A 9,081-nucleotide genomic window follows, 5' to 3' on the forward strand; every position below is an offset into this window, starting at 1 on the left:
AGGGGGATGGCGGATGTGGGAGCGAGGGATTGGGAGTTTGGGATTAGCAGATGCAAACTATTATGTATACAATTTTTACAAATTGTAAAGTTTTTTGTTCCAATTCTGTGAAGAATGTCATTGGTAGTCTGATAGGGATTGCACTGAATCTATAGATTGCTTTGGGTAGTCTAGTCATTTTCACAATATTGATTCTTCCAATCCAAGATCATGGTATATCTCTCCATCTGTTTGTGTCATCTTTGATTTCTTTCATCAGTAACTTATAGTTGTCTTTTGCCCCCTTAGGTAGGTTTATTCCTAGGTATTTTATTCTTTTTGTTGCAATGGTAAATGGGATTGTTTCCTTAATTTCTCTTTCTGATATTTCATTGCTAGTGTATAGGAATGCAAGAGATTTCTGTGTATTAATTTTGTATCCTGCAACTTTACCAAATTCACTGATTAGCACCAGTAGTTTTCTGGTGGCATCTTACCATTTGTATACCTTCTTTGGTGAGGTGTCTGTTCAGGTCTTTTGCCTATTTTTAAATCAGGTTGTTTATTTTCTTATTGTTAAGTTTTAAGAATTCTTTGTATATTTTGGATACCAGTTCTTCATCAAATGTGTCTTTTGGAAATATTTTCTCCCAGTCTTTGGTTTGTCTTCTCATTCTCTTGACTGTCTTTTGCAGAGTCGAAGTTTTTATTTTTAGTTAAATCCAGCTGATCGATTATCTCTTTGATAAATTGAGACTTTGATGTTACATCTAAAAAGTCATTGCCGGGCTTCCCTGGTGGCGCAATGGTTGAGAGTCCGCCTGCCGATGCAGGGGACGTGGGTTCGTGCCCCGGTCTGGGAAGATCCCACATGCCGTGGAGCGGCTGGGCCCGTGAGCCATGGCCACTGAGCCTGCGCGTCCGGAGCCTGTGCTCCGCAACGGGAGAGGCCACAACAGTGAGAGGCCCGCGTACCGCAAAAAATAAATAAATAAATAAATAAAAGTCATTGCCAGACTTCCCTGGTGGCCCAGTGGTTAAGAATCCGCCTGCCAATGCAGGGGACACGGGTCCGAGCCCTGGTCCGGGAAGATCCCACATGTCACGGAGCAACTAAACCCATGTGCCACAACTACTGAGCCTGTGCTCTAGAGCCTGTGAGCCACAACTACTGAAGCCCACACACCTAGAGCCTGTGCTCTGGAACAAAGACAAGCCACTGCAGTGAAAAGCCCACGCACTGCAATGAAGAGTAGCCCCCACTCACCGCAACTAGAGAAAGCCCGTGTGCAGCAATGAAGACCCAACACAGCCATAAATAAATAAATAAATAAATAAATAAATAAATAAATAAAATCAAAAGTCATTGACGTATCCAAAGTCATCTAGATTTTATCCTGTTATCTATTAGGAGTTTCACAGTTTTGCATTTTACATTTAGGTCTATGATCTATTTTGCATTGGTTTTTTGTGTAGGATCTGTGAATAGACTCATATTTTTACATGTGGATGTTCACTGTTTGCAGCACCATTCATTGAACAGACTATCTTTTCTCTACTGTATTGCCTTTGCTTCTTTGTCAAAGATCAGTTGATTATATTTATGTAGGTAACAGACACTTTTTTTTAACAGACACTTTTTAAAACAAAGACTTGTTTAGAGTCTTTTATATATAATCAAATGTTAATCTTTTCTTTAAAAAATTTTTTTTGTCTTTTAAAGTATATCCTACAGTTCCAAGGTCATGATGTTAGTTTATTTCATCTAATTCTTACTCTCTAATATTTTTGTTTGCTTCTTGTATTAGTCAGCCAAGGCTGCCATCAGAAAATACCAGAGTGAGTAGCTTAAACAACAAAAACTTATTTTCTCACGGTTCTGGAGACTGTAAATCCTAGATTAGGGTGCAGGATGGTCGGGTTCTGGTGAGAGCTCTCTTCCTGACTTTCCAGATGGCTACCTTCTCACTGTGCCATCACATAACACAGAGAGGGAGATCTCTCTCTCTCTCCCTCTTATAAGGCCACAGTCCTATCTGATTAGGGCGCCACCCTTATGACTCTATTTAACCCTAATTATCTCCTAAAGATCCTATTCCAGATGTAGTCATATTGCAGATTAGGGCTTCAACATATGAATTTTGGAGGGACCAATTCAGTCTACAGCCCTTCTCTTTGCATTTTTATACAAAATGCAATTTAAATGGAAGTTGCTTTTATTAATATTATAAGAATGTAGATAGGCAGCTTTTGCCAAGTTAATTGGGTCAGTCCTTCTTTCCAAACTTCAACAGATATATTGAAGCACACCAGCAACGTCTCCCCCTAGATGTTTGTCGAGCACCCCAGAATGAAGGAATCAGCAGTCAGCAGCTGGGCCTGGAATGGGCAGTGCCTGCAGGAAGGAGACACAACCACCTCTAGAATTAGACAACAGCGAAGGTTCTTGGATAAGTGGCTCCCAGATTTTGCTGCAGGTTAAAATTTTCTTGGGAGGTTTGAAGAGACCCAATGGCCACATCATAGCATGTGGCAGACACACCTAAGGGGACCTCCAGTCAGTCACACCCTCCCTGTGAATGGGGGTGGAGCCTGTGATTTGCTTCCAACAAAAAGCAGTGGTCGGGCCTCCCTGGTGGCGCAAGTGGTTGAGAGTCCGCCTGCCGATGCAGGGGATGCAGGTTCGTGCCCCGGTCTGGGAGGATCCCATATGCCGCGGAGCGGCTGGGCCCGTGAGCCATGGCCGCTGAGCCTGCGCGTCCGGAGCCTGCGCGTCCGGAGCCTGTGCTCCGCAACGGGGGAGGCCACAACAGTGAGAGGCCCGCATACCGCAAAAAAAAAAAAAAAAAAAAGCAGTGGTCAAGGTGGTGGATGTCACTGCCTTGATGAGGTTACATTATGTGGCAAAGTGTCCCTTCTGCGATGACATTACATAAGACTCCTACACAGCTCTTGCTCTCTCCTGCTGGCCTTGGAGAGGGACACAGCCATGTTGTGAACTGTGGATGGGAACTGTGAGTGGCCTCTGGGACCAGCTGACAGCCAGGAAAGCCAAAGCCATCAGCCCTACAAGCACAAGGAAGTGAATTCTGCCAGCTAAGAGCACAGCCTGGCCAATACCTTGGTTGCAGCTGTGTGAGACCCTGAGCCGGGGGCCCAGCCAGGGCATGTCCCAACTCCTAACCCATGGAAACTGAGAAAATAAATGTGTGCTCTTTTAAGCCACTAAGTTTGCTAATTTGTTACGAAGCAAAAGAAAACTTACATTCACCCCTTACCAATGATAGCAGAATTCACACATGGGACACAGGCATCAGTGTCTTTTAAAACTCTGCAGGTGCTTCCAAAGTGTACACTTCAAGAACTAGTGCCTAGATCACTGGGTGAGGTTAGAACTTTTCACAGATATTGGGTCCTTTGATCCCTCCTCCCTCTCTGGTAAACGTGGTCTGAGTTCAGTCGATACCCAATCAAATCTCCACAGGGACCCCCCAGTAGCCATGGTCCTCTGACCACCTGATTGCCCCACCCTGTGACTCAGACACCCCACCATGACCTGCCACAAACTGAATAATTGGTCCTGCCTCGAGTTCCTGACCCACATGGCCCTCACGGGGCCAGAGTCACGGTCGGGAGGTCAGCAGGGCCCAGAATCTGGCACCCAGACCTGTCCACTGCCCAAAGCCCACTCCTATGGGCCCGGGACACATGAGTTCTCACAATGGAGAAGGGGGAGAGAGAAGATGAGGGTCAGTGGGGCTGACAGACCAGAAGGGCACCAGGATGACTGCCCTGGTCAGTTTAGGGCCCCATTGCCCGGGGGGCTGGGCGCAAACGCTGGTTGAAACCCGTGGAAGGAAGGAGACCAAAACCCTACCATGTGCCCCCAGAGCACCAGCGCCTTCGAGCTTCAGCAGAAGTTAGCAGTCTCACCCACTTGGCCTTCTGCAGCTCCTGAGGCTCAGAGAACATTCCAGAGAGGTTTGTGGGGTAGACACATTCCTGCTCCTTCTCTGGCTTGGTGACCTCCATCCTCAGGATAGCCAGCCATCACAGCGTTCCCAACCTGCTGTGTTCCCGGGCATGGCCCCTGCATCCCTGGATGGGTTCAGAGCCAGCCTGGGTCGGTGCCTTTCCCAGGCACAGGCTCTGCCAGCACGTCCGGGAATCTGACCTCAACATGGCCAGTCGTGCCCAGAGAAACCACCCAACCCACGAAGCCCTCAAGGTCCCACGGGCTTGGATGTGTGGGCAGGTGACCCAGCTGGAGTCAAGCCCTGACAAGGAAGAAAAGTGTGTTTAGACAATCAAGTGACTCACCAAATAAAACCTTCTTGAAAACTGTTGTAATAATCAAGATGAGGAAGGGATCACTGCCTATTCCAGTGAAGTCCAAGTACTTGGATCTTAAACATTTACGTCGTTGCTCTTATATTACAAAGCAAAGTCCAGCCCTTACCTCCAGTCTCCATATTTGCGCCAAGCATTTCAGTAGATTTTTATTGGCTTTTCCCTCTCATTCCTCCTCACAGGCAATAAAGGAGGAGATGAACAGTTTAACACTTTCTTGCCTCAATTCACTACAGAGAGTTCTTCAGAGGGACACTGCCTGTTGATGCAAAGGAAGATCTCTGCTTCCACGGGGAGCAGACACCCGGTGAGGCCCAGAGGCCGTGAGACACCCCCATTGCCGTGGAGAACAGATGTGCTCTGAAAAGTTGCCTGTCTGTTGATTTTCTATTTTTTTACTGACTTGCCCATAAAATTAGAGTTGTGTTTCCAAAAGGAACGGAAAGCCCACAAAGACAAGGACGAATAATAATTCTCTGACCAACTTATGCTAATAAGACTCAAAGTCAGCCATAGTAATGAGTAAGGTTCATGAGTTTACTGTAAAATAATGTACAGAGCCACTGGTTTCTGTCTCTGCAATCCCCTGGGGTATAATTGGGGTCTCACACGAGTGGGGGCCTCTAGCACCATGCTCCAGTTTCCCTTAGAGGCACATACTTCTATAGGGACATTAAATTTTGAATGCCATGATAAATCTGAAGAAATAGCAAGAATCTTGGATTCCCATTTTCATATCATTTGCACCTAAGCGTGTGAGAGTCATTTTCATTTGTTTCCTTCTTACCATTAGAATTTTATAGAATCAAAGAGTTCAGCGGCTTCTGTTCTCCTTCTGTGCTGACTGGTCTTTGTCTCACATCCAGTCACAGCCCCATTGTCCTTTCTGCCTCCAGCTGCCACCAATTAGAGGTCTGACCTCAAAGGATACCTTCCCCCAACAGGCCTTTTGCCTTTTCCAGTCTCCAGGCAGCACAAGCTTCCCCAGGAGGGGGGATAACATATTGCAGATTGCGCCTCCTTACGCAGGGCTTGCCACGTGTCACACTGCAGGGACATGCCCTGTGTGTGGCCACACTCTCCACGACATCGCCCCCGACTTCTACCATCTGAAATTAAGGTGTTTCTCTGCTGAGGAGATTATTGTTAGCTCCCCCTCACTAAAATGGAGGCTGCAGAGCAAGAAATGGCATGTTTTTTTTACCCCCTGAATTCCTCAACCCAGGACAGGCCCTCAGCAGGCATCTGTCCCATGGGTGGGCAGGTGGGCTGTCAGTCCCAGCAGCAGGAGTCCCAGTGGGCTCCAGAATCCAGCTGCACTATGTCACTGCAGCTGGACCTCCACGTAGGGGGAGACATGCCCAGCCCTCCATACCATGTTGACCTGCCAGACTCAGATTTGGGGCTGAAAGTTCTGTGTTTCACCAGAATGAGGTAAATGATATTGTCAAACGATACTAACAGGCCATGTCTTATAGCAGGAACTTGGGCTGCAGGGTTTCCAGGGAAGGGCCGCCGTGGACACAGTGGGGCCACTGCAGGAGTTGATGCTACGATCCCAGCTAGGAAGAGGGCACGTGCGGGAGGGGAATGCTCGTGGGAGACTCAACATCCCGGGCAGACGCAGGAAATCAGTTTAATTCTTCCTTCTCTCTTCTGCTACTGCTTCTCACAGCAAATGTGCATTTCGAGTCTCTGTGGCACCAACCATCTGTAACTGGATGAATTCATTTTCTTCTCAAGGGTTGTAGGAATGCCCTTTAGAAACATGGATGGTTTGTGCTGGTATTTCATTTTGGGAACATCTGGGCAGCAGAACCCTCTTCATATCTGACACTGAAGGGAGATTTTTTTAATCATTTTTTAAGCTTCTTCTGTCAGGTGTGGGGCATGAAAAGGGCCAGAACAATAGGGAAAGGAGGTGTGTGCTCCGAGAGCCTGGCTTTTCTCAGTCCCTTGGGAAGATGCTTGCGACAAGTTGTCCCAGAACTCGGAGCAGAGGGCGGCCTTGAGCCTCCACTTCTGACTCATGTGAGCTTCTAGGTCGGCCCCGTATGAGAAGTCGGCTTCTGAGAACCAGGGCACTTCCCATGTGTCCTGAGGGAAAGATGTTTCCAGAATTCCAGAGCTGGACAGGAACAACTGAGAGCACAGGATGGCTGAACAACATCCCCAAAAATGTTCACTAATCCTGGGACCTGTGAGTATGTCACCGCACACAGCAGAGGCTTTGCAGGTGTGATTAAGTTAGGGACCTTGACATGCGGTGGGGGTGGGGGTGGCCTGGACGCCAGTGGGACCAATGCATCACCAGCATCCTTACAAGGGGAGGGGGAGGGGGGCAGAGTCAGAGAGAGAAGGCATGAGGACGGAAGAAGAGGCCACAGATGATGCTGCGCTGCTGACCTGGAGACGGAAGAAGGGGCCGTGAGCCAAGAAGTGTGGCTCCTCTAGAAGCTGGGACAGGGGAGGGAGGGATTTTCCCCTGGAGCCTCTAGAAAGAACCAGCCCTGGACCCACTGAAGACATCAGACCTACAGACTCCAAGAGAAGAAATTGTGTGGTTTTAAGCCACTGAGTTGTGGCAGCCACCGCCAACTCACAGGATGAACGTGCTTCTGCCTGGATGGTTCTGGGGACTCTGGAGTAGGGGACATTGAGACGTCCCATGTCCAATGAGCTCCCTGAGGTGGAGGCAGCCACATCGAGGGTGGCGTCCAGAGCAGAGATGGGTGCCTCCCAGCAGAGTGTGACCAGAGCTAGGCTGGGCTGCTGGTCCCTGCATGTGGGGACACGGGGAACACATGATGATCACTTGCTAGGGGATGTTCACCCTGAATCTGGCTCTTCTCACGGCTGCTGCAGCTGCTGGAGCCTCTGCTGCCTGGAAGTAACCATGGCAATGGCACGGCTGATGGATGTGTGTACAGCCGTTCAGGGTCTGAGTGCATGTGGAGGCTGTGGCTATGGGGGAGCTTCAGACACTCACGAGGGTTGAAGTGAAAGAGCCTGAGGGTGGTTCCAGGGGCTCCAGAGTCATCCCCCTAAGGGCTCTGGGCAGCGGAAGCCCCTGGGAAGGAGGTCCAGCCTTGCCATGGTCTCGCAGGACAGCACTCACCCCGCCACCCTATCCACTCACCGAGCGCCAGTCCCTGGCTGGAGTCTGGAGGTGTGAGGGTCCACGGTCCATGGCAGCGTAACAGGCAGGTGCTGGAGGGCGGCTGGGGGAGGTGAGCAGTGGGGAGAGCTGTGCTCAGGACTCCAGCCAGGAGGGGCTGGTCTAGACCCCACCACCACCCACAAAGCACTTCCAAGGGCTTTCAGTGGCTTCCAGAGGTGTGGTCATAGCACATATTTATTCTAGAAAATTAGGTGAATATGGAAATCTATGAAGAAAATTCAATAACTCACAATACCACCACCCAGAGGTAATCATGCTGATATTGTGTTTCCATTCTTTATATGCTTGCAGACATGTGATACCCAACATGTGTGCACAGGGCACAGAGGTGCCCAGACGCATGGCACTTACGTGTGCACAGGGGCAGGAATCCACCGGCACATATCACACCTGACATTTGCACACGTGGCCACAGATTTTTTTCTTCTACAAAATCAAGGCAATACTATGTACACACATAGGGACTTCCCTGGAGGTCCAGTGGTTAAGACTTTGCCTTCCAATGCAGGGGGTGTGGGTTTGATCCCTCGTCGGGGAGCTAAGATCCCACATGCCCCTCAGCCAAAAAAACAAAACATAAAAACAGGAGCAATATTGTAACAAATTCAATAAAGACCTTAAAAATGGCCCACATTTAAAAAATATTTTTAAAACTACTATGTATACAACTTACAACCTGCTCTTTTCTTTTCACTGGACAGATGCTGATCACTTCACAGCAGATCTTCTTTGAAATTTGTTGTCTGTGGCTGTGTGTGTTCCATGGTGTGGCCGTGTGTGTTCCATGGTGTGGCCGTATCCTGTGCATTCCTACCGGTGGACACTGATATTGTTTCCCAATTTCCACTCTTCACGTCGTTCCAAAATGGACCTCCAGTTATGCAGTTTTAAACTTATTCCTGAAGATATCAGTATCTTTGCTGACCTCTCGTGGGAATGGGTTGCAACCTTCCTGTTGTGCAGGATCATTCCCTTCTGTCTCTCTCATGATGTTCATTATTGTCTTCGTCCTTGGCCACTGCCTTTGGTTTCTGAAGAGATCTGCTGGGAGAATCCACGGGTCTGAGGCTCCCCAGGCTGTCCTAAGTTCTAGATCATTCCTTCCGTGGACCCATCCGAGCATTCCGAAGGGTGCGTGGATGTTGGGAAGCCTGTGCCCATGTCTCCATGACACCGAGAACAAGTCGCTGTCTCTCCCAGCTCGGGAACGGCTCCAGAAGACTTGCCGGCCCCCAGTGTGGGAAACTGCTTCCAGAACCTCGCTCACGTCGTCCTGGCACTATGCTGGCCATTTGTTCCGGCCTGTCTTTGGACGATTGTGCGTCCTGCGAGGACAAGCGCTCAGCGCAGGGCAGGGGCAGTTAGAGCCTGTTGAACAGATGTGTGGATGGATCAATGAAAAACCAATGACCAGAATTTTACAGATGTAAAAATAAAAACAAATAATCTAAAAAATGACATTTAAAAAACGAGTCCTCATAAAGAGAGATCTTAGTTAATCATGTCTGAATTCACTGAAGAAAAATTGATCGAACTATTGAGGATATTGTTTCTCTTGAGTAACCCTAACT

Source organism: Mesoplodon densirostris, chromosome 18 (genome assembly GCF_025265405.1).
Source record: "Mesoplodon densirostris isolate mMesDen1 chromosome 18, mMesDen1 primary haplotype, whole genome shotgun sequence".
NCBI lineage: Eukaryota > Metazoa > Chordata > Mammalia > Artiodactyla > Ziphiidae > Mesoplodon > Mesoplodon densirostris.